This window comes from Fukomys damarensis, unplaced genomic scaffold (assembly GCF_012274545.1).
Source record: "Fukomys damarensis isolate Sample0158 unplaced genomic scaffold, DMR_v1.0_HiC HiC_scaffold_35, whole genome shotgun sequence".
Lineage (NCBI taxonomy): Eukaryota > Metazoa > Chordata > Mammalia > Rodentia > Bathyergidae > Fukomys > Fukomys damarensis.
The window spans coordinates 16,159,225-16,185,457 of record NW_022900947.1 but is presented as its reverse complement, the minus strand read 5'-3'; the positions used below and the strand labels follow the sequence as shown (position 1 = coordinate 16,185,457).

Sequence of the window (26,233 nt, the reverse complement as noted above, 5' to 3'; positions counted from 1 at the left end):
TAGGAAATTTATTTCCATCAAAGACACCCTCGATACTACGTTCCTTCCTCAGAACAGAATAAACTATATTTGAAGAGCACAATTTTGGACTGGATTAATTTCAGGGTCAACTGAAAAGTAGGCACAGATAAAGAAATTCTGGCCAACAGAAAAAATAACCAGACTCTCAGGCTACCTAGCAAAGAAATAGTTTTAAAAGACCACTCAAGTGTTTTTTATCTTTATTAACATGATAATTAAAATAAGCATTAAGTATTTGGGGCTGTAGTACACTCAGAGTCAAAGTGGCTCCCGGTGTTACGTGTTATGTAACCTAAGGAAGCACATTAATCCTTCCAGCCTCTGTGATTACACTTGGATCCGCCAGCTTCAGGAGGAATTACCTGCATTAGTGGGATCTAACACACTTGCTACTGAAGCACATGAAAGTCCAAATCCATGCACCAGCCACGGTTGTGGCCTTGATATAGGCCAGATAACTCAGACCAAAATGTCAGGCTCAAAATGAGATATTCACATACACTCTCAAGGCTGTGTTCTATCCAGATGTTTATTTATTAATGTTTGCTGGTGCACTGAAGTAGATTTCCAAGTCAAACACTTTATGATTGATAGAAGCAGGCTTGACTTTAAAGAATTAAGTGTGCTTACTTCTAATTCCATAAAGTCTCTACTTTATAATTCATGCTTTTCTCATCAATGGGAATTACAGAGGTTCAATCCTAATGCAAAAATATTTACCTTGACAGAGTTTCACTAAATAAAGCTAACACACATCATTTTGAACTCAGAAATCAGATTAATTTTGAAGACCAGAAGGAAAGTGAACCAAAGGAAAGAAACTAACTTTTTATGTGCCATAATCTCACATATCACAAAAGCCAAACCAGAGTTTAAATCAGGGGACATACAGAGGACTTCGCTATGTAGAGGTGTTCACTGCCACTTCTTCCTGCTGGCTGTAAGGTTAAGTACTCCTGGGAGGTTGGCAGTGTTGTAAGACCTCATTACTTCAGACTACTCTTATGTGGAATTTCTGAGAATTTCATCAGAGTCTTGGCTAAAACTCCCCGAGACTCTCAGAACTTAACAGTCAGGAGGTGGTCGCATCCAGACAGCAGCTGTGCATCCCCCACTGAAGCAAGACACTGTGGGTACTCAATAAATACCAGGTGACAGCACACATGTGCGAAGTGACCCTCTCACATGGGGCACACATCCTCGCAACAGCATCTTTGACAGATGGGCATCTGGCATCTGCTTCTGCACCTCTATTGACAGGAATCTAATGATCTCCTGAGGGCACTCGTTCCTTTACTCAGCCCCTCTAATTGTTAAAAGCTTTGTCTGATGTTGAACTGCAACCTGCCTTCCTGTAATGGTCCCTCCCTAGCCTGAATTGTGCCCTATAAAACAAAACAAGTCATTTTAGTCTTCTACTTGATAGAATTTTAACAAAACCTAGCAGACTCGGTGAGATCAGCCTAAACTTTGTCTTCTGGCTATAATTCAGAAAGTAAATATTAATACTATTGCTAAGGGAGGCCCAGGATGGAACATTCCAGATACAAACTGAGAGTGATGCTATCATATCACAATTTAGGCAAACTTTTAAACTGCTGAAAGATGTATTTTTGCTTCCATGGAGTATATGCAACAAGTTCTACCAGGTTTCAAGCCTTGCTTCCTTCCAAATTTCATCTGCAAAGCAGGAATCTGATCATGTCACCTACTTCCCTTAGGTTCCTCAGTGATTCCTACTACTTTCATTAAATAAACAATAGCGTTTTAAGTTCCTAGTATGTGCCAAAACATAGTTTATATAGTCCTAGAAATGAATAGGGTGGCAAGATCCCTTTTCTCACAGAATGTAAAATCCATGGAGGTTTGTCAGGAAACCAGTAAATACCTAAGGAATATAACTTCAAATTAAGAAAAACAAGTATAAAATGGTTGGTGGGGGAAACCATACATAGGCCCTCTGGCAAGGCCACCGGGAGGTGAAATTTCAGATAAAATCAACATGAAGCAAATGAGAACACAGTAAAATACAGCAGCAAACGGGTTTTAGACCTCTCTCCTAATAAACTTGGAGATCTGCTATTTTTGTCATCTGCAACTTGAAATGTACCCTCCCTGATCCCAAACTTGATTAAAATGTTATCTGGGACAGAGTCAAGAAGAAAGAAATTTTAGGCAACCAGAGGTTTCCTACTGGACTGTCTTGTGCAGTCCAGTAATTTATCTTAATTACAAGATAAATACTACGGCCTCAAGATTTCCAGAGCAGGGTAGAATTTGTTCCCTACAAAACTTTCATAAACAACAGAGAAAGGCTTTGTATTTCCTGCTATGGGGATATTTTATCTCCAAGCGAAGCTGCCCAGTGAGGACCAAAGAACTTAGATGACTGTATTTCAGAGTACTGGAAATTTTAACGATGTCAGTTTTATGGAAGGGTTACAGCATGCAACTTCAGCCAGACACAATTCAAAAGTCCTTTTCCAGAGCAAGGGCATTTATGCCTTTCTTAGCCAGCTTGCTTTCCTTGATCACACATTGTTGTGTTAGCAGATAAAACCGTGGTAGTTCCTTTTGTTCCACACACAGTCTGCAGACAAGGTTTGAGGCAGTATTCTGGAAAAGAGTGAAACAGGTGGATAATACCCCCAAAAAACATATGGCCCTGTCACTGATCCTCTGTGACCTGGAAAAAAATCTAGAACCTCATATATCCCCCTTGTGTTCTTCATTTACAACATATCACTGAAGAAGGTAGAATTACCCTAGCCCCTGCCTTTATCTAGAAGATCTGTGTGTAAAGACTAAGCACAATGCTTTTATTTAGCTTAGTATCTAATCTGTTGAGCACACAAATTCATCCAATTTCTATATAAATATATACATATATATATATGTATATATATATCTCGATACGGCAGTGTCTCACATATATACAACTTCTGTGATTACATAGGTTTTCATTTGTACAACTCCAGGGTGCACTTTTGATATAACATCATTGTAGATTCAAGTCTTTTTGCTGTCTTTGCAACCACCTTCTGGGAAATGTAAAGTGTTGTAAGGGAAGGAACCTCATTCTCAACAGTGCAGAAGCCACATGGATAGCACCAGGTGGGGAGGGGCTGCTTCACGAACTCTCAAGTGAGAAATGCCTTTAGTAACACAAGCTACTCACATTTTGCACGGCACTCTTTGTAAAAGTGAAAAAAAATGGAAACACCGCCAATATCTATTAGCCAAAGGATGACTAAATATGGTCTGTTCATATGTCAGAATACTATAAAGCTATTAATAGTATTAAAAGGAATTAGTTAGAGCTAAAAGTACCAATATGGACAAATTTCCAAAAACACAATACTGAAAACAGACATGTACAGTGTGACACCGTTAATGCAAATACTAAAATGCAGAAAAAAATACACATGTAATTTCTGGAAATATATATATTTGTAACACCTGTGTAGCTCGTGCACGGGTGGATACATGTTAACATCAAGATCAGGGTTATCCCAAGAGGGGGAGGAAGGGAAATTCTGAGAGGAGACAAAGGCACTTCACCTGAGTCAATAATGTTTCTTTTCTTTTTTAATGTAAAATATGTATATATAGTAATATATAAACATTAGCTAAATCTGGGCCAGAGTTATAAGAATACCTGTATTTTTTCTATATTTTAAAATAACTCATTTTTAAATGAAAGAGAAAGGAAGTTAAGCTCCATTTTCCCAAAGGAGCTACCATGTTTCTTCCCTTCTGTTAATCAGATCCCTACTCTTCAGTGGTTTTTTTTCTTCTTTTATGTTAAACAAAACTCATCCTTTCAAATGCAGATGTATATGGATTCTTAATATATACAGCCAACACAAACTGAGGTGCCCTGGAGCTCTGCTTGCTTACCTCCATCCACACTGACTAACAGGGACCCCAAAGACATCTGCATGGAATCCAAGGCCCCAGAGAGTGCAACCTCGAAATACTTCGGTTAGGCATTGGGAATCCTTTTTAGTCTCTGTATGTCAGTAACTGTGGTCTGCATATTTACAGCCTTCCCCTTTTCCTCTCTGGTCCTGGGTTACTAGCTTATATTTCTATTTATCAAGAGCTGGAATATAATGAAATGGCCCATCTCCAATAAGTGACAAAAATTAATACCTCTCAACAAATCTAAACAGGCATATCTTAACTCTCTTCCCTGCCATTATTCTGAATAGTACAAAATTAATAGTACTCGTGCTAACCAAAAAATATTTTCAAAGTAGAAACACATTTTAAAAAAAACTTCCCTTCAATAAAAAGCATTAAATTATTGAGAGTGAATGTAATTATGCATATTTATAAAAGACTTCAGTATTAGAAATGTCAAAAGTTAAAACATCCTTCAACTACTGTCTAACATGCAAATTTAATATGGAATTTCTGTGACTAATAATGTATCAGTACAGAAAGCTAGTAGAGATATTTAACTTCAATTTCATGAATGATTTTAAATTTTAACATTTTATATTAATATAAATGCATTTGTTCTGCCAGTTGATCTTATGCTATACTTCTGAAAATGTCACATTTTGTTAATCTATTCAATAAAGCATTACACTTGACCACTCAAAAATATCAAAGTTCAAAATCATAGTGCCCATTTCAGAACAGCCCTACAAGGTAAATGTTTTGTCAAATACGAAACATGCTTGCAGTAAATAGATACAGGTATACCACAGCTAGACTAAGACTGATAGGTATCCCATTGAGTTGTCAACTTTTTTTTTTTTTTTTGGTTTTTTGAGACAGGGTCTCACTGCATAGTTGAGACTGACCTGGAACTCACTACGTAGCCCAGGCTGGTCTCGAACTCACAGCAATGCTCCTGCCTCAGCCTCCCAAGTTCTGGGATTATAGGCATATCACCTTTTTTTTTTTTTTTTTTGGTTTTTTGAGACAGGGTCTCACTGCATAGTTGAGACTGACCTGGAACTCACTACGTAGCCCAGGCTGGTCTCGAACTCACAGCAATGCTCCTGCCTCAGCCTCCCAAGTTCTGGGATTATAGGCATACGCCACCACACCCAGTAAATTGTCAACTTTTAATACAGGTCCATAAAATAAGTCACTTACAGAGAAATTACACAAAGTAACAGTAACAGGCAATTTACTTAAACAACGCAACTACAGCTACTCAGTAATTTCACCCCTGAGATCAGAGTTTGAGTGTGGAATTCCACTTGTTGCTTGCTGGCTAGGAATCCAAGCACCCTATCCTCACCGAGTACTCATCTAGACATCACCACTCAGTGTTGTCAAAGGAGAACCTCAGCTAGTCCTACCTTCACAGGAGGGCCAAGAGTTGCCTGAGCTTGGAGTACAAAATTAGCGATTTATCAGCTATTTCATCCCTTGTCCTCATTTCTCCTTTGAGGAATGAAACAATGAGTCTGTCTTATTTAGTTTTTCATTTCTTGGACAAAATACCTGACTCCCACAAGTTAAAGGAGGGGAGGTTTATTTTGGCTCACTGTTTGTAGAGGTTGCAGTCCACAGTCTGCTGGCTCCAAGGCAGCACAGCAGAGGAGAAACAGCTCACAGCAAACAGGAAGCAGCAGCATGGACCCTCCTCTTTCCTTTAATTTTACTCAGGCTACAAGTCTATTGGTTGCTGCCAGCCATGCCCGGGGTGGGACTTCCCATTGTCCACACCTAGAACTATGTTAAAACAATCAGTGGACTAATTTAGTTATCACACACCTTTAATCCATAGTCACACACCCTAGATCCAGCCACCTCTGAAAAGCCCCGTTTGAGCACACGAGGCTTTGAGGGAGCATCTAGATACAAGCAATAACACAGCCTCTGCCTTACTTTACTAAATATCAGGGATATCATCTGGGATATGAAGGACTGTATGAAAAGAGAAAACCAGCAAGCTGCAAAGAGGGTTTTTACCATTGGGTAGAGATTGAAAAGGAAGATATAAGGATCAAGACCAAAAAGACATAGATGAATGATGATCTCTGGAACCACAAAAATCAACCTGCTCACCTAAAAATGTACATAAAAATAGAGACCATAAATGAACAATAATACTAAGCTTTTGAAGAGACTTTATTTTTAGCACAAATTAGGTGAAGCCATACATGATATTGGTGTAGGGATAAGACAAGTGACAGAGGCTGGGGATTTAGCTCAGTGGCACCTCACCAGGCTTGCAAGGACAAGGTTTGATCCCGATATCAAAAAGAAAAAAAAAAAAAAGGTTCAAAAAATGTGGCAAGTTCAATGGAGAACTACAAAAATGACAGAATGCATGAAGTTTTCACTGGGAAGGTGATACGGAATAGAAATCCCAGTGAAAAAAAGTCTATCTTATAGTTGCATAAGAGTTAATAAAACACCAGGACAAGTTGATTACTAATGTCAGTTGAGATGTCCATCTTCAGAAATTTACAGGAAAAGAACACCCTCCATGCTAGAAGGATTAGTTACTCATCTGCACCATCTGAAGGGATGGCCAGGATTAGACCCTTCTGATCAAAACAATATGTAAAGAAAGCCTATTGTTCAAAGATAGTCAAAATTGATTCTAGAATTCCCAGCAGGCAACATTCAGCACATTGGCTCTGAAAATATGTAGCAGACTAATGTGAAGCAAATCCATGCAGGAAAGGCCTGGTTTATTTAGAGGGCAGAGTTGGGATTCTAGCAACATACAATAAACTCTTTATTCATCAGATAGTCAGGAAATGTAGTGCTCTAGCTAATCAAATATTATTTGTTAACTATTACCACATACAGAAGGATTACAAATTTTTAAAGAATGAGAATAAATTAAAATACACTTAACACTGAAACTAAACTGATTATAATTTAATCTTTTCCTAATTATTCAGAATGCATTTCAGGGTCATCAAGAGAAGCATAAATTATCAGTGCTTGATGACTATGCAGGAAGTCACAGTTTTTCTAAAATCCTAGCTAATACATCTAAGTAACAAAGATTTCACTGCAAAAGGTATCATTTGTAGGATTTATGTTGCTAGGCATTTCTCTAGGAGATGAAGTATGTCATTAATCCTCACCAAGGCTAAATTTTCAGAGACCAATGTGTTGATATTCACAGAGGCAAAATCATCTGCTCAAGATTTAAAGCATGAAAGGGCATCAAATGTAGGTTTTGAACACAGGTCTGTTTTCAAAGAATATGTTGTTTGCTCTATAAAATGAGCAAACCATCATTGTGTGCAAAAGTATTCATGAAATTTTCTGCCTGCGTCTCCAAAATATAAACACAATCAATGTTACATGTTGTTTGGTTTTCTGGATGTATTCAAAGAGTTTCTGAGCCATTCTTGACATTGCTATCATATATTCACAAAAGAAGAAAAGTCGGGACATGAAATATCTTGGAATGTATTTCTAAGCAAAAGGCCAACTGCTAATTTATAGGACCAGGAACATATGTTGCACATCTGGAAGAAAACATACTAAGAGACTAAACCAGGATAGTCTTAGCCACATAGAAATGACCTGCTAATAAATTATAGACTTAAAACAGACTCATTCCCTCATCCTTTATGTGATGACCTAATTCTTATACTACTATTCATTTTTAACTATGAAACATATTTAACTGGACTAGTACTGATAAAAATATCATCACATCATCACTTAAAATTATTTAAGATTTGGGCTAAGTTTAAATCTATTAAAGAAATGAATTTCACTTGTTGTCAGGACAGAGGAAGAGGTTATTTCATTAGCAGGTGAAATGCATTCCTCCTCCCAGCCTATTGCCATTTTCTGCTTTTTAATCCTCAGTGTAGTAATGTTTTCACTTGAAACCTTTATGGCTTCTTGTTCACCTTCACTCATCAGCACCAATTAAAATTCTTCAAGATTCAAATGCCTTTTCTTCCTCCACCCACAATGGTTTCATCTATCTCAGAAGCAGGCAGTGACTGCTATAATGGAGCTACCCAAACAAGAAGGAAAATGTAGCTGAATTTTAGAGTGGCACAAAATAATACCAGGCCATGATACTGTTTCATTAGCTCATCTTATCCACACATGGGAAGCTGTGCTGCTGATGAGATGACCCTACTCAGAGACACACGTTCCTCCCCACCTCCTCCCACACACAGCATTTCCAGATAAGCCTTAAGAATTGCTTTCAATTCCAAAAGAGACTATTTTCATCTCTAGTACCAGGCTGCTATTGTCATTGTTCTCAAGAAAATGCTACCTAAACAGCAACTTGAGGTAAAGGAAGGCCTGATTGAAATAATCTCTGTGCTCAAAAGTTAAAACAAACAAAAACCCCAGACTATGTGAAGTCTCTACACAGAATTACAGAGGCACAATAACTGAAAATGCTGCAGCTTGATCTCTCCTTCTAATTCAGGATCTTACCTAGAGACAAAAATTTCATGGTCGCGTTAAATTGAAGAAACTTAAAATGACTGCACTGTCTAACTGAATCAAATTATGCATTTATGGGCAAAGTTTGAAAAAAATTATACTAACTGTCTTAAAACTTGAGAGATTTGGCGGCGCTTGCCAGGATCATGCTTGAAAGGTGTTGTCATTGCTGGTAATTGTAACTCTGTGGAGTTGTTCAGCTGAGGACTTTAAACTAATGCTTTGAACTGCTTTGTTCATCCGCTTTCCTCTGAGATTCTAAGTTCTCGGCAGCACCTTTGGTAAACTTGCATCTGAGATTTCCTGCTCCTGTACCAACTGACAAAAAATGAGGTTCGCTTTCAATACCAGTGGATAGAAGAGGAAACCTGTCGCCAGCCGCGACGTCAGGATCCTGCCAGCAGGTCCTAAACCTGAAAGGACGAGGACAGAGAAACGAGAGACACCTTTCTTCTCATGTTCCTTGCTTGCTTGCTTTATTTCAGAACCTCTTCCTTTTATACTCTCCAGCTGCATGGGAGCGAGGGCTGCACGGGAGCGAGAGTACCACCCACACATTCCAGAGGGAAACAATAACAACCATTATGGGTTACATCTGCTACCAACTGAACTCGCCCGTGGCTATGGGCCAGAGCACGTCAGTGCCAGCGAGGTGACTCAAAGTTCAATCATGGCCAGGCCTGTGTCAAGGCTCACCATAATGGCTCGCCATAGAAACCCACAGACTGAAGGTCAAAAAAACGTTACCTGGAACCTAAATCAGTATCAACAGATACAGCGCATGGAAGAGCAAGGTCTAATTTTATGTTCATATAAGAAAGGTGTTAAAATTCAAATTAAGTAGCTGGATAAGAAGAATGGAGAGAGGTTTTTTTTAAGACCATTAATTATAATTCCTTAGACTTAATTTTATAGCTTAAGAAATTATCAAGACTTCTAATAAAATGTGATCCATGACATACATACCTCTCCACAAAGAATATTTAGAGGGTCACAAAGTTTTTAAACTGGCAAGATCCCAAAAGATCAGTTCGTTCCATCATTTTATGTTCCGAATGAAGAAACCAAGACACAGAGCAGTTAAGAAGCATGTACGTAAAGGAAGCTTTAAAAACCCTAGCAAAAAAACACTATTGTTAACCCTAAGCCCATTTAATAGAAAAATGGTATAATTCACATCCCTGAACACCAGTACATGGAAATTGTTTTCGTAATATTAAAAACAATCTACCACATTCTTAAAAATGGTGGTATGAATATTTCACTGAATTTCCCAGAAGCAATTCAGTTTTTCTGCTAATCTAGAGCTTATCTCCTTGCTCATTAAACATTTACTGAGTACTTATTGAATACTAAGTAGCTCAAAACTTCAAAATTTTATTCTGTTCAAAATTTTATCTTTAAAAAAAATGAATAAATTCTCTACATACATTGTTTCTGACCATGACTGTCCATACCTTTTAATGACTTCCATGTTCTCCTAAAAATGGTTTTCTTCCTTTCATTCAAGAACTGTAATGGTATACTGTTTTGAAGAATCAAAATGTCCCTCAAGTTCCATCTTATCAACTGTCTTATTCAACAACTTGATTGTGACAAGGCCACGGTGATACAAGGAGCCCATGAAGCAGTTATGTTACCAGTTTTTAATGTTTTGTTTATAATATTGCTGATTTTTCCTCCACACAGCATCAGGCTCACGTTTGAAAGACTAGGAGGTAACTAGTAATTCACAAAATTGTGAGTCTGGGGAAGTTGGCAGAAACAATATTTGTGTCACTATAGAGTCACCAACCAGCATGAGTAATGTTGAGGTTCTAAAAGTATAAGATAAGAACCATAGAGACGTGGGCTAAAGAACTGGAGGATCATCGCTACTTAGGATCTGATAATCAGCACAGCACATCCAGAAACTCATTTCTTCACTGAGTCCAGAGCTCATTCCTACTGGTGAACTCTTGAATCCTCACTTGTACAATTTAATACCCAGGTGCTGATTTATAATGAGGAAACTCTTTTGCTAAGCACTGGAAAATGCATGTTGGTTTTCCTGAGAAGGTCAGCTACCACCTGGCCACTTACTCTTCTGTTTTTCCCATGAGTCTATACTCCTCCAACGGAACCTGTTTAGTACCATCAGCCAGGCAGCCCTACCCACCACACCGAGATGGAATTTGTGAGGCTCACTGCAAAGCAGGCCTTTTCAGTCCCAAGGCAACTCCGTTATGTCTTGGCTAGGTAGTAACTGGGTTATTTTGGAGACCCAGAAATAAAAGATGTTTAAAGAACTCTTTTGCTGCAGCCTGAAAAAAACCTGAGAACTCTACTTCCTTCAATTCTAGCAGTGCTTTAGCCATCTGCATAGCACCAAGCTAGCTCTTTCCTGAAGTCACTTTCAAAAGTCATAACTGAATCCTTCCTCTTTCCCACTTTCCCAAACTTGCATTCAGTCTATGCTTCATATTAAAGGCATTTTGTTTCAGCTAAATTGAACTCCAGTTGTTTGAATTTTGGGTCTCTTTTATAGTTATAAAAATAAAACTGAGTTTGTGTTGACAGCTGCCTCGCACAAAACCCACTGAACAAATTGTCATAAAAATGCAGTTACTGGGGCCAGGGATTTAGCTCAGCAGTTCGGTGGCCTGCCTCGCAAGCACAAGGACCCAAGTTCAAACCTCGGTACCAAAAAAATAAATAAATAAATAATGCAGTTACTAGAAATTATCTGAATTTTTAAAAACAGGCTCTATAGTAATTTTTAAACTCTCTGGGCCTGAGGTAGTTGAAGACTTTAGTAATTATCATCTCAGAGCAGTTGAAACCAAGGTTGAGTTTCAAGTTCAGCTGAAACTTCTTACCCAAAGAGGCATCCATTATTTGGGGTACAGCATAGCTATTACAAAGCTACAGAAAAAGAAAATAAACAACAGTTTCCAATCAGCAGGATGGCAGATCCTCTGATATGTGATTCAGCTGCTTCTCTCCTGAGCCACGCAAGGACGTCTGTTGTCAAGAAGCAGGTACACCTGGCTCTATTCCTAAGCCTGTGATGTGGAAACAATTTGTGTCTCTGATCATATCAATCAAGCTTGACATGGACCAGGCCAGCAAAGCAGTTTACAAAATGTGTAAGTGTGTGTGTGCACACACATGTGAGTTCTTTTCAGCTTTCCTAAACACTACACCAGAAACTTGATCATAGTTCATATTCTCTAAGAACTCTTAAGCTGACCGTGCCATCACAGTAATTGAGAAACACAGGAAAATAAAAACATAGAATCTGACTTTGCAGATTTTGAAAGGATCCCAATAATGAGCCAACTTTGACCTCTTCCCCTGGCGTGGAGAACACTAGGGTCTAGTTACGTAGTTTAGCCAGAGTAATGGATATCCCTAAAAAAAAAGCGTGAAATGTATGTAAAACATTAGAAAAACTCCAAACATGTAATGTTTTCCAACTACAGGTAGACATAAATGATTTTGTCTCATTTTCACAACTGACTTTGGGTCATGCTGAATGGCAGTTAGGACCATCCCACTACATGGAGCAGGAAGCTGACACTCAGAGTCCTAATGATGAAAATCCTAAATGTGCCCCAGGAGAACATTCACAAACCACCCTGCAGACCCACTAGAGCCATGCTTTCTATTTATCCATACTCCTCAGCAGAGTTAGAAGCAAAAGCTAAAAACAGGAAAATAGAGGGGCATCATCCAACATATTTGTATTTATATTAACTCTGTAATTTCTGGCTAAATTTATGTATATTCTAACTACACAGGACAATTATATTAGAAATTATTTTCTTCATGAATTTCAGAGTAAACAAATAGAATTACATATGTTACAGCAATCCACTTGGGTTCTTATCTAGAGGAAATGAAATACAGTAGATTGAAAAGACATCTGCACCCCATTTTTGTTGCAGCACTATTCATAAGAGCTAAGATATGGAAGCAGATTAAGAGCCCAGTGACACTGAAAGGGGTAAGGAAAAAGTAGTATATATACACACAGTGAAGGGCTGTTCAGCTGTTAAAAGAACAAAAATTCTGTCACTTGTGATAACATGAATGAACCGAGAGGTCTTTAGATTAAGTGAACTAAACCAGACACAGAAAGACAAGCACTAGATGTCCTCATGCACGTGCGGATTCTTAGAGAGTTGCCCTCTCTGAAGTAGAGACTAGGATGGCTATTGCTGGGTTGAGGAGGTGGGAAGGTGGCGGTGATAGGATTCAGAATTCCAGTTAGATAGGAGAAGGGAGACCCGTTTGCACATGGTGCCTCTAGTTGATTACAAAATATTGTAGTCTTGAAAACTGCTGAGAGATTTTAAATGTTCTCACCACAAAACGTATGTTAATTACCTTGAGGTAGCCATTCCACAAGGTATCCATATTCCAAACAAAATGTTGTGAATGAAAAAATATAATCATTTTGTACTTGTCAATTTCTAAAAATTAAAAAAAAACACACAAGTCTACACTGGCAACTACTAACAATCCTGTGCCTGGCCATCAAATCTCTTTCTTTGTTCTCAGTTCTGACCTGGCTCCTCCTTGCCAAAACCATCCACAGCAGCCAGCAACCTTGCTAGCAATAAGTTCCAAGTCATTCCAACATACTGTCTGACATATACCCAAACCCAAAGCTACACATGTGTATTGCATATAGGCCCTACATGAGCTATGAGAGAGCGGCTTCACAGGGGTCAAGTTGACAACAATCTACTTTGAGAAGCAATAAAACATAGTGTGGGAATCTCTGTTCAGGTATTTGGGTCGCCATCCTGAGCCTGAAATGGATTTTTAATTAGCATTTCTAAAAGGTCAGTGAGATCTTCCCTTAATTCTTAGGATTTTTTTGTGCTCTTTTTGAAAAACACAGGTGCTTAACACATTTTGTCCAGTTAAATGGGCCTCTGTGCTCTGAAATTGGCATAGGCAGGTGGCTGCCAGGTCTGCACTACTTTGGGAAATGGATGTATTTCTCCGTTCCCTGCTCGCCTGGGAAGGGGAAAAGAAGGGGGGAGCGAGACTGCTGACAGACAACAGCAGGGTGACTCTGTGCTCAGCATCTTGTCTTGGTGGTATATCCAAGCTGCAAGATTTATAACCTTCTTGTTACAATCTATCAGCTTCAACACTTTCCTTGAAGTCTTCAATAACTTCAATGACATCTTGCTGAGGGGTTTTGTCATTAAAAGCCTAAAGCTGGTCATTAACAAACCTTCTCTGCAATCATCCACCGCTGTGCTAACTCAGGCATGGGTCTGCCTGGAAAGTTGGGCTGGCTCAGAAACTTTCCAGAAGGCTGCATTTTTTTTTTTTTTTTTTACTATGCAGGGTATATTTCTTTAGGGAAAGAAAATATAGTTCCCAATCATTTCATCATTTATTTCTCATTATCTTTGGACTAACCCTTCCCTGATAGACACAACCAAATTCAACAAACATCTGCAGATCACCACTCTATAGTGGGCATGTGCTTGGGATGAAGATCTAATTATGAAAAACACAGCTCCAGCCCTGAGGTGGATCCATGGACCCCCCAAAAATTAGACATCCTTTGTAGAAACTTATTAATGCAGCAAACCCTATCTGATTCTCTTAGCATTGTTTCCTTCATTTTTCACCAATCTTTAGAAAACAGATGTTCTTACTATGCCCATTTTAGAGATAAGATGACAAACTTTTGCCTGCGTCAGCATTTTCCTATTACTGACTTTATAAGTAAGAGAACCAGATCACAAACTCATATCTGTATATGAGTCAAGTGCATTCATCTCCTCCAAATATGAGGATTGGGCTAGGAAAAAGGCAAAGATTTTGGAATTCTGAATTGAAGAAATATTGTAAGCTGAGCTAAAGACTGACCAATGCTGGGCAGGTGTGAACAATGGGATGAACACAAGAGAATTTAGATCATGGATCAAGTCTTGCCCTCGGAGCAACCTGCCCTGGCTTCACGCACTTTCCTACCTCACAACATGGAGTTAAAGCAGTATTATCACTTGTATGTGTTTATCCATTAAGTCCAAAATGCTCCCTGGCTCTGGAACAGTGAATGCTGGTGTTAATTTTATGAATACAAGGTGTGATCAGAAAATAAGTTGTGCCAGGTGTGGTGGCGGACGCCTGTAATCCCAGCACTCAGGAGGATCACTGTGAGTTTGAGACCAGCCTGGGCTACATAGTGAGTTCCAGGTCAGTCTCAACTTCACAGCGAGACCCTGTTTCAACAAAAAAAAGTTGTATATTTAATTGAAAATTTAAAAACTAGTACAGTAAAATACATTACCATTAATCTCCCTCAATATACTCTAATCCCAAATCCCAGCACTCAGGAGGATCACTGTGAGTTTGAGACCAGCCTGGGCTACATAGTGAGTTCCAGGTCAGTCTCAACTTCACAGCGAGACCCTGTTTCAACAAAAAAAAGTTGTATATTTAATTGAAAATTTAAAAACTAGTACAGTAAAATACATTACCATTAATCTCCCTCAATATACTCCCCTCTACTTCAGACACACTTATCCTGTTGTTTTTGCCGCTTTCTGAAGCATTTCTGGAAGTCCTCTTTCATGCGTGTCTTTGGGCAGCCATGTTGAATCAATGCAGAATGTTTACAGTGATTTCTGTCAAATAAAAAATTATGGTGTGCCCCCATCCTTTTTATTCACTGGATCTGGAATGGTCGGAATTGTGGCTCATCCCCAAAGTCAAAATCACCAAGAAAGGGAAGTAAATGTTTTAAATCCATTCATGACCTTGAGGCACAAATAACCATGACAACACAACACAGACACTCACTGAAGAGGACTCTAGAACTGCTTCAGAAAGTGGCAAGAATGATGGAATAGTGTGTTGGAAGCAGGGGACGCATTTTGAGGGGGAATCAATGTCAATGTGTCTTTTACTGTCATAAAATTATTTTTAATTTCAGCAACACCATATTTTTTTCTTTGTTTTTTTTTTTGGTACCAGGGATGGACACACCTTATTTTTTATCATACTTCACACAGTAAAGATTTATATGATGCTATTTGAAGATAACTAATCCAGACATATAAAAATGCTGTGATGAAGCAAACCCCAGTTACATGACATATTTTGCTGTCAACAATTTGAGTTTTCACCTTGTCTAGTAAGATCTCAGAAATAATGAGCTCGGTTGTTGCTTTTTCCTTCATAACATTCAGACTGAAGTAGTCGAAGGGTCAATTTTATAACACACATCCAGTTCTTTCAAAAACCTGATAGAAAAACATGCAGATATGGGGAATATTCTACTACAATATAAAAGAGGAAAAAAGAACAGAAAAATTACAGACCTTAGAATAGGATTTTTTTTCAAATAACAAGCAAATTGAGTTGGAGGTAATAGAAATATTTTTAAGGGTGTACATTTTGTAATAATCCTTATCATTAGTTTAAGACCTAGTCTGTGTTGGACAACTTGTTGGAAGTTTTTATGCAATAACTCATTAAATGAAATCTTGTAATAACCCTGCCCTGGAAAGCATTATTCTCATATTTATATGTAAATAAACTGAAGGTCCAATTGGTTGAGCAATTTATCAAAGGACATTCATTGGGCAACTTGCAGAGCTAGAATACAAGCATGGTTGATGTTATTTCAAGGTTTTGGTATTACTTTTCTGTGCCTACGTTAATTAAAAAATATTCTATTTAAAGATGTTTAAACACAAATAATCCAATGGTAAAAAGGCACTAGCTGATCTCTCTTTTCTCTTACAAGAGCAACTCTTCTCTTCCTCTTTTACTCCCCTCTCTCTTTCTCTTTCTCCCTCCCCTCCCTGTCTCTCTCTCCTTTACCAAAAGGAAGCAGAAACATTAACTATTAGCTTACTTTTTTACTGCTCGATGAATGCTGTGGGATTTTATCTGAAGAGATTTGTAAGCCTGCCAGGCAGACAACATTGATCCAACTACAGTGTCATTATGTGCCTGTCCATATGCGTGATGTTGGAGGGAGGGCTTTGTCCTAGGAATCACAAAGCCATCATCCATCTGACACCCTGGGTTTTGGTGGGCCCTCACCTGCCGTGCTTCCCACAAGTGTCTTCCACGGCCTGTGATTATTTTTAATCGCTCACAGGATGCTTCCTAGTAGGAAAGTTCTTGTCTACCATGATCATCAGCATTAGCTCAAAGGAGTCTCAGAAAATCGATTCGTCTGTTCAGCTCAGCTCTTCTGATGAGAAGTAGTAATACATGGGGAGCATGAGCTTTGTCCAAGGTCTTAGAAACTATTGGTCCTTTTAGAGGCGACACAAACCACTTCCAAAGGATATGTTGAAGCCAAGGCACCAAATATAAAGAAAGGGTTCCTCAAAGGAGAGCAAAGGCAATTTGATTCAGAAAGCCCTAAACTCACAGATCCTATCTAACACCAAAACAATAATGTTAATAATGAACACAATCTCTCTTATCTTGAAACTATTAATTAGTAACTTTGTGATTTGACCTAATGACTTAGGCTCTTAGAAAGTCAATTTCCTCTTTTGTAAATAGGAGGCTAAAGCTCATATCAACATTATAAGAATGAAATAAGAGCATAGATGCAGCTGGATTTTGTGGAAAACTGACATTTGAGGATCAAGCACTATCAGGAAATTGTCCTTGCTTTTGTTTCCATGTTCCTTAAAGTAAGGGTATCTCTTCTTCTCTCTGCATTAAAATTGCACATCACCTCTGCAGTCTAGGAGACCAACTGATTGGTCCAAGTTTAAAATCCCTAGAAGGAGCTGCGACTGGCTCAACTCATGTCATGTTCTTACACATAGACCAATCAACTCTCAATTGACAGGTGCAGTATCTTATCCCACTTGCCAAACTGTACCTAAGATAAGCATATGGCTAAGAAGAAGTGCGTAGTTTATAGAAGAGAGGGATTTGTTACAAGAAAAAAGAGTTTTAACACAGAAGAAATCACTGGTGCCTACTAAAAGAATGCTTGAAAAATATATGTCACTGTATCTAGTCCACATACATGTATTTATATACAATCTTTTGTCAGTATGTAGATTTCTTCCCACTTTAAATGCCATATATATATTTTTAAAGAGCTAAACAAAAATGTATTATGTGTTAGTTACAAATCAATATAGATAGGCTATTGTTAAGATTCAGAAAAGATCATAGATGCTAAGCAAAACAGGTGCTTTAAAGGTATAATCATGTTGCTCCTTGACTTATGATGGGGTTAGATTCCCAATAAGCCTATCAATAAGTCAAAGGGCACTGAATACCTTTAATATGCTGTATATCCTAGTTTAGCAAATGGGACACTGTAGTTTCTCTTGTCACCCTCAGTGAACAGAAAACTGGCCGAAAACTATGGCTGTCGGTTGCAATGACAGCATGGTACTGCAAAGCACTGGCTCAGGGAACAATCAAAATTCAGAATTTTAGGTTGAGTCTCTAACAAACACAATCACTTCTATGCCTCTGTGAAGTTGGCCAATAGTCAAACATAATTTGAGAACATTCTGTACTTTTCCATCAAATAAGCACACAATAGAAACTCAATATATTTGACATGGCAGATTTTGATAGCCCTACCCTCTCTCCTATCCCTCAGAAACCCAAGTCTTCTCCTGTTTTCAAGTGGTTTATTTGGTTTTGCTTTGAGTTTTTTGGCAATACTAGGGACTGAACTATATCCCCAACCATTTTCTTTCTTTCTTTTCTTTTTTAAATTTTGAGACAGGGTCTCACTATGATACAAAGTTGTCCAGACTAGGCTCAATCTATAATCCTCCTCCTTCAGCTTTCCAGAGTGGTAGGAATACAGGTACATGTACCACACCAAGCTTCTATCTTTAAATCAGCTTATTATGGGTCCACCACTGAATTTTAGTATTAAAATTCTAAGGGACTACATAAAGTAATTCAAACAATTTCAAAACACAATAAAATCCTTCCATGATTAACACTAAACAAATTACCAAACAGGAAATTAAAAAGCCTGATTTCAGTTTCTCCTTCCTATTCTCAGATATGCACAGAATATTAGAGAATAAATCATCTATGCTTCCTGTGTCCATCCAGAAACCTGCCTGATAAGTCTACCTGTCTTTCAGAATGAAGCCTACGAACATCAGTGTGTTCACTGCAAAGAGGATCCACTTCCAGGGAGAAAGGGGAAGGGGTCTCAGAAAACTAGAGGCTTTCTTTTCAGAAGGTTGACTGACACCCCAAAAAGAATTAATTTTGTACATAATGCAAAAGAATTATTTGGCTTGGGCCAAATTGTAGGATCCAATTGCCCTCTGCCAATAAACTCCAGCCCTGAGAGATGGTCCAGCCAATATACTTCAGATTTTAAAGAGACCACTTGGCATTGCTTTCCAAAATTCCTTTTGACTGATTCCAAGATAATATTTAATAATTTTGGAAAGAATAACTCCCAGACCTTTCAAATATAATAATAAGAGATGAGTATGATATTTTGACAAAATTATAAAGTTAAAAGTCTCATTTTTCACTGAATCTTCCTGCTCTGATATTATCCTTTTGTAGAGAGAAGGAGTAAGATTTAGGAAGCAACAACAACAACAACAACAATAAAAAGATTTAGGAATCAACAATGTCCCAAGCAACAACATTCCAAAGAGGAAGATAAAGGTGTGAGATGAGAGGATAACTTGTCCAGAAATCTGTGCGATCAGTTAAATACTATTCCTTTGTACTTCTTTTCAATTATAAAAAGGAATTCAGAGAGTTACAGAATGACAATATTATAACGCCCTTCATATATTTGCTATGATACAAAGTTGTCTCTACTAAGGCTGCTTGTTTCCAACCTAAATGGAACATACATTGATAAAGGACTCAGGCCATTTTGAACTTCATTGCACAAACACTGAATTTGGGTCAGTACTAACCTTTTGGCAGTAACTAATGCTCTTCTCCAGAAGCTTCCACCCCTTCTATTCTTGACCCCTTCACCCAGGGGGTGCAAAATGCTGAAGAGAGTTGCTTTTTATGTGATTCTGTTTCAGGAGGTTGAAGCTAGGCCAAAATCTTCACCTTCCTCCTTCCTAAATACTTTTTACCCCTCTTCTAATTATATCAATATACACTTATTTACATGAATTTCAGCTTCCAAAATCATTGGTCTTTGCTAAATGCAAATAATCACATGGGAAAATTATATAAAGTTTGCACAATTGATCTTTCATCATTTCAAATGGTACCTTTGAGCAGTTCTTGAAGTTTCTGTATGAAACATTCCCAGCGCTGGGTGCCATCAAAAGATGGGGGTCCTCCTGAAGAAACCCATTCTCAGTAATGTAAATTACAGGGTTATTATATGTGTCCTAGAACAAGAGAGCAGAAGTTTTATTCTAAACAGATGTTTAAAAAAAAAAAAAGCTCATAAAATCAGGTGCATTACTCTCTATCTTCTTGAAGTTACAACTCCAAAACTAGTTTTCATCAAATTGCACTGACCCTATTAACTTAATTTTCCACGCGCTGACCTTTTATGACTAACAATGGAAAAGAAAAACTGTGCAAATGTCCATGAAGACAGTCAAATGACTCTTATTATAATGAGAAGACAGAAATATCTTTCTTCCCATCAGCGTCTGCTCATTGTCACTGTTGCTTAACCCCTGTCTCCCACTGACAGCTACATTTTCTATCCCCCACAGGAAGATTCTGGAAACTTCTAACTTGAAATTCAAATTTCAGCTACCTGGATGCCATCTAGCATAGCAGAGCCCCAGAAAGGATCCAGCTATCTCTTTTCTTAAAATACCTTTTAATAATCACAGCTATGACAACAGGCTGACAAGTATGCCCATGCTACTCACTGCTACAACTGATTTTAACAACAAATCCTGACTTTGACCACTGTCTTTGAAGCAAATAACTAACCAGTTAACCTTCACCAACTCAAATCCCAATCTGTTCATCCCAAGCCAAATATAGATAATTCTATTATCTAAAATCTCCTTTTTTTAATCTTTATGTACACATACATCAGCCTGGCTTGTTACCATCACACAGGTACACACACAAATCGCGCAGTTACCTTGATATACTTCAGCAGTTTATGTCATCCCCATGGCACCACGTGGATCCACCCCACACCTTTCCAAGACGGATCTAAAAGAGTCTCAATCTCCGCATCCTCACGAATGCCAAGTTCTGCTTCCTTATTCTCCTTGGGCCTGATGAGGCGAGTCATATATTGCACAGCAAAGAAATCAGCAGTGCCTTTGATCATTTTCTTCTCTTCTTCTGTGAATTCTGAAAGCCTTGATGATGGATAGCCTTGCTTTTCACCCATGGAGGCAATCTGGGATTTGACAAGTTCAGGATAATCACCATCATTGAATATAGGTTTAGCAAAGAAATCAAACTGGAAATTGATGGCTCTTTCAGAAGCTTTCTAGTCCAGCACTGAGTTGGGATTTGCTGGTTCCGGCCAGATACAAAAAAGTAATAGGGACACTGTACCCTTCTGCTCTTCCCGGAATAAGGATTCATAACTCTGCCAGGCTTTGGCATGAGCTTTAATCATATTAGGAGCTGCCTGATAACCTCCAGTTTCAACGTGAGGAACACCAGGAGCAAATAAACCCAGATCCTATGCCATCGCACTAAAAGCATTGGGCTCATTGATGGTGAGCCACTGCCTGACTTGATTCCCAAAGGTACTGAAGCAGAACTGGGCATATTTGTCAAAGACTTCAATAATTGTATCTGACAGCCATCCACCTTGGTCTTCTAAAGCCTGAGGCAAATCGGAGCAGCTGAGTGTTGCCTGTAACCCCATTTGTTAACAAATCATCAAAGATCTTGTTGTAATAGTTAATTCCTAGAAGAGAAAAAAAAAACAAGAAAAAAAGTTATTTTTAAGTATGTTGGCAATATTTTGATCAGAGTAATTCTTATACAAAATAAGGTTTATTTACTCCCTCAGTAAAAACAACAGACAGCTGAGAGGGAACATCAAGAATTCCCTGACTACAGGCATGATGGTGCATGCCTGTAATCCCAGCGCTCAGAAGGCTGAGGTAGGAGAATAGCCTTAAGTTCAAGGCTGTCCTTGATGATATGATGAATTCAAGGTCAGACTGAAATGCAGAGTAAGACCCTATCTCAAAAAATAAAAAATAAAAATCCCTGACTGGCTTATCAGGGATACTTATTCGGAAGATTCATTTGGGTAAGTTGTCGCCAAATGTTAAGTATTTTCCCACTTATCAAAATTGTTTTATTTACTTATTCGTATGCTCATTTTTGTCTAACTCTACTGCAATATAAGCTCCAGGAGAGAAGGAGTATTAACTACCTAGTTTGCCTTAGGATTCTCAAATCTTAGAACACTGTCAGAAATTGAGTATATAATAAAGATTTCTGTGAATGAATGAATAAAACTCAACTGTATTGAACATAAAGCAAAAGAATTTAGATGACTGCCTTCATACTTTTATAGATCTGTTAATCTCACAGATCTAAGAAGGAAGACTTCCTGAACATAAACAAGAGCTCAGCATCTGTTCCAGGACAGGCCTTCCAAGGGCAGATAGCCAGAGGCTTGAGATGTTGTGAGTCCCTGCTAGGGACCATGCTCTAAAGTTCTGACATGAAAGTCCATGAGAATCCATAGCCACACACACAAACACCCCACCACCACTCGGTTGATTTTTCCAGCGCTGTATGTGGGAGAGAGTGCCTCTCTTACAACTACTGCAAAATCTAGGAGAATTTATTAAGTTGAAGACACCCTGCCTCAGAAAACAAAGTGGAGAAGATAGCAGGTCCAGCCTCAGGATGACGCTTACCTAGGAAGAGGCTTTCCTAGGAGAGGGTGATGTTGGCACTGTGCGTTGTTTCATGTTTAAGAAACTGAAGCTTGGAAGAGAAAGATTGTTCTTTCTAAAGAAGTGATTTCTTGCCAGGCGTGGTGATGCACACCTGTAATCCCAGCACTCAGGAGGCTGAGGCAGGAGGATCGCTGTGAGTTCATGAACAGCCTGGGCTACATAGTGAGTTCCAGGTCAGTCTCAACTATGTAGTGAGACCCTGTCTCAAAAAGCCAAAAAAGAAGAAGTGGTTTCTTGGATAGACATTATAAAGGCATATGCAGAGATGTATTTTGTTGAAAGTTTTTTTACCTTTCTTTTTTGTTTTTCTCTAGCTTTCTCCCTTCCAATTTTTAAAAAAATAATAATTCAGACTTTTTCATTGTTTCGTGTATACAGTTATGTCCATTACCCAACCACACACTGATAGAGAAATTATCATATGATGGGAGACACTGGCCTTTTTCTCAGGGAGGTTAGTAGAAGAAACTGCAGACAAATTTATGGGCAAGTACAACAGGTCCAACCTAAAGATAAAGTACAAGTTCATATTTAACTCACTCTAATCTTGGGGTATTTGAAAGCAATACACATAATGGTTTCAAAAGTGAACTATGGCACCAGGATACCTAATTTTTGTCCCAACTTCTTCACTTTGAGCACATTACTTGATTTCTCTGAATAAACTTTCTACCCTGCAAAATGTGGATAATTAATGGAAGGCTACATCCATAAATTGTGAGAATTTAATGAGTTGATAAATTAAACATATTTACAGCCATTCTTAGCATATGGTAAGATCCTAGCAGAGGTCAGCAATCATTCTAATAATAATTATTATTGTTACTGTTTTTATTAGAAACATCTAAACTTACATTTAAAAGATGAATATAATTTACTCACATAAGGCAAGGAGAAAGAAGTGATTCAGTAAGATCAAAGGAGGAAAGATACAAAAGACCAAAGAACGTATAAAAATAAAATTAAAAAAAAATCCCAAGTAAGAAACGCAGGTCACATACTTATTTGGTTTGCTCTGGCGGGAAAGTCAGCCACCACCAATTGCTCTAGCAGATACTCAGCAACAGTCAAGAAAGAGAAAAAATGGGGTGGGCTTCAGGTCAGGAGTGCTCTGACTGGAGGTTGTTAGCACAGGGCCGCTGGAGAAGGGACAGCTAGAGGAGGATCATCCTACATCATTGTTTTGAGGAGCATTCTGTATTTGGCTCTCTCTGGGTGGTTCAGAGTTGGAAGTAAGGCTATAGCAGGTACAACAAAAAATTAAAGAAGCTCTGGTTGTTGAACAGGTGCTAACTATTAAGGGATGACTTCAGCAGAGGTCATGGTTTGATGTCTGGGTTTCTTATGTGGTCAGAGTCTTTTTACATTACCTGACCACTGTTTGCATATTCATTCTCTTGGAAGTGCACTTCCGGGAAGTTCTGTAAGTTCTGTATACAGAGAGGAGCTTATCAGAAGAATTGTGAGAATGGGAAGAGGTAATGGGGGTGAGCAGAAACCAAACTGCACAGTCACGTGCTGTCTGTCTAAGTATTTTTAACAAAGCTAGTTTATTTTGCAAACTGGAACATAGTGTGAATCATGCATGGCAACTCCATATCTGGAAGAAACATTCCTATGCTATTTTTGCATGGTAGGCAGAATAACTCAACCTTCTCTCAAAGATGCCCATGCCTTAATTCATGGAAGGGATGAATTTGTTACCTTAAGTAACCAAAAGAAACTTTTACAGATGTGATTACAGTGAGGAGCTTGAAATCTAAAGATTTCCCCAGATTGTTCAGGTGGACCTGATACAATCACCTGTGTCCTTACAGGTAGGAGAATATAACAGAAAAGTAGGTCAGAAAGATATTACAACAAAAGTTGGGTCAGAGAAGATGGCAGCATGAGAGGGATTTAATTCACAAGCCAAGAAATGCAGGCAGCTTCTACAAGTTCTCCTTGCAGAACTCCTGCTGAGAGTCACAAGGAAATGAGGACCTTAGTCTATGACCAAAACAAACTGGATTCTGCCAACCCCTGGAGGGACTTAAGAAAGACCATATGCTTCAGAAAGAAATGAAGCCTTGCTGGCCCCTTCATTTCAGCCTTGGAGAGACTCACATGAGAATTCTGGCCAATAGACCCTCTAAGAACACAAATTTATGTGATTTTAAGCACATAGGTTTGGGAAAATTTGTTTGCAGTAGCAAAGGAAAATTACTACACTCACCAACATTTATAAGCTTTCCCTTTCTCTCAGTGAAAGAATTTTCCAACAACCCATCTCTGGGCCCTGTTAACCCACATTTATTATAAATAAAATTTCAAAAATGATTTGATGGCAAAATTTTGGTAATTGTACATGTGAGGTTTTTCCTAGCCAAGACTTTTTACTGGCTTTGACTATTAAAAACATTGGCTTTATTTTGCTGAGTTCATTCTGTATGTACCAGATGTCACGCATTTTGCTTAATCCTAGCACTAAGCCCAAGAGATGGGCAATTTAATTCGTATTAAATAATTGAGAAAACTGATATTCAGAGAGTCTTAGTATTGTCACATGGGACAACCTGCATTTAATCCCAATCTCCACAAAGAATGAACTGTTCCTATTTTAACATTATATTTTTCATGTTAATTAACGTTCCCAATCCAGAAAAGTGACTCTGTTTCACTAGCCTTAACATTTACCTGCTTCCGAACAGATCATGATATCAGACTCTTTTTATTTTCCATTTTGAAGCAATCATTACTAGCAAACAACCAGTTTAACTTAAACAACATGATAATCAGAGTTGAACTGAAGATAAATCAACTTTAAGTAACCAGATAATTGTGTAATTTATAGCTAATATTCCAGAACCGAACACTTGGCTTCTGGTTTGTGCAGTTTATCCAATGTTATAATGAAATTTTTCCATGAGATAGGGGAATGGCATTTTTAACAGCAGAGCACCATACTCAGTCAAAGGATCACGGACAAATCACTGGACCTGAACACCTATGTTTTCTCATCTGTAAAACAGGAATGTTAATAGTGCCACCTTATGACTGACCCTAGTATCAAATGAGAACTGTCAAAGGGAATTTAGCCTTATTTATCAGACAGTTTAGTAACAACTCATTCTCTGACTAAATGTTTATTTTTAAATGATCATTGATCACCAATATAGGGATATTTGCCTGTAATCTAAGTTCTCAAGAGGCTGAGGCAGAAAGATCATGAATCCTAGTCCAGCCTGGAAAACACAGCAAACCTATCTACACACACACCCACACACACACACACATACACACACACTTAAAACTTCTATAAGCTTCTTTTGTGATCAATACCATGCTCTCGGGTTTAGTTAAGCCCACTTATGCTCATTTATACATATCAAGTACATCTAGGTTAAAGGTCTTTTAGATATAAGAAAAATAAACAGCCCAGACTAATTCAAATAGAAAGGTAGAACTGGAGATAGTTGGTTGATAGGTGCGAGGAACAGGGGGCATTATTTGAGATGGCATGAAGATATCAGCCACTCAATAACAAAAAAATACAAACAAAACAAACCAAAATAAAGAAAACCTGCAGCTAGAACTCATGGGTATTGAAATTGGGAGATGAGAAAACTAATGTCTCACAAGGGAAGTGGTCTCCCATCCCTGCTTCTCTCAGCCCATCAACTCCATTCCCCTGCTTTTCAGAACCAGTTCTCTCTCCGTGCCCAATCTGCCATCATTTCAAACTGGCCATCCCATCTTTCAGAGCTACTTCAGAGCCCTGCTGCCATCCACCAATGAACTCAGTCTCCAAACAACGTTAGGGAGGAAAACAGCTGGGCAATCTCATCTTTTCAAGGAGATCACACAAGTTACATGACACAGGGGACAAAGGCTTTTCTTTGTCCTGTCATTTATACCAGGCATGGAGCAGGATTATATACATACATATATAT

The 26,233-nt window shown here is 38.4% G+C and overlaps 1 pseudogene; it reads right to left on the bottom strand.

The window, feature by feature from the left end:
- Positions 1–26,233, bottom strand: part of LOC104852682 — a 240,159-nt pseudogene that overhangs the window by 34,778 nt on the left and 179,148 nt on the right.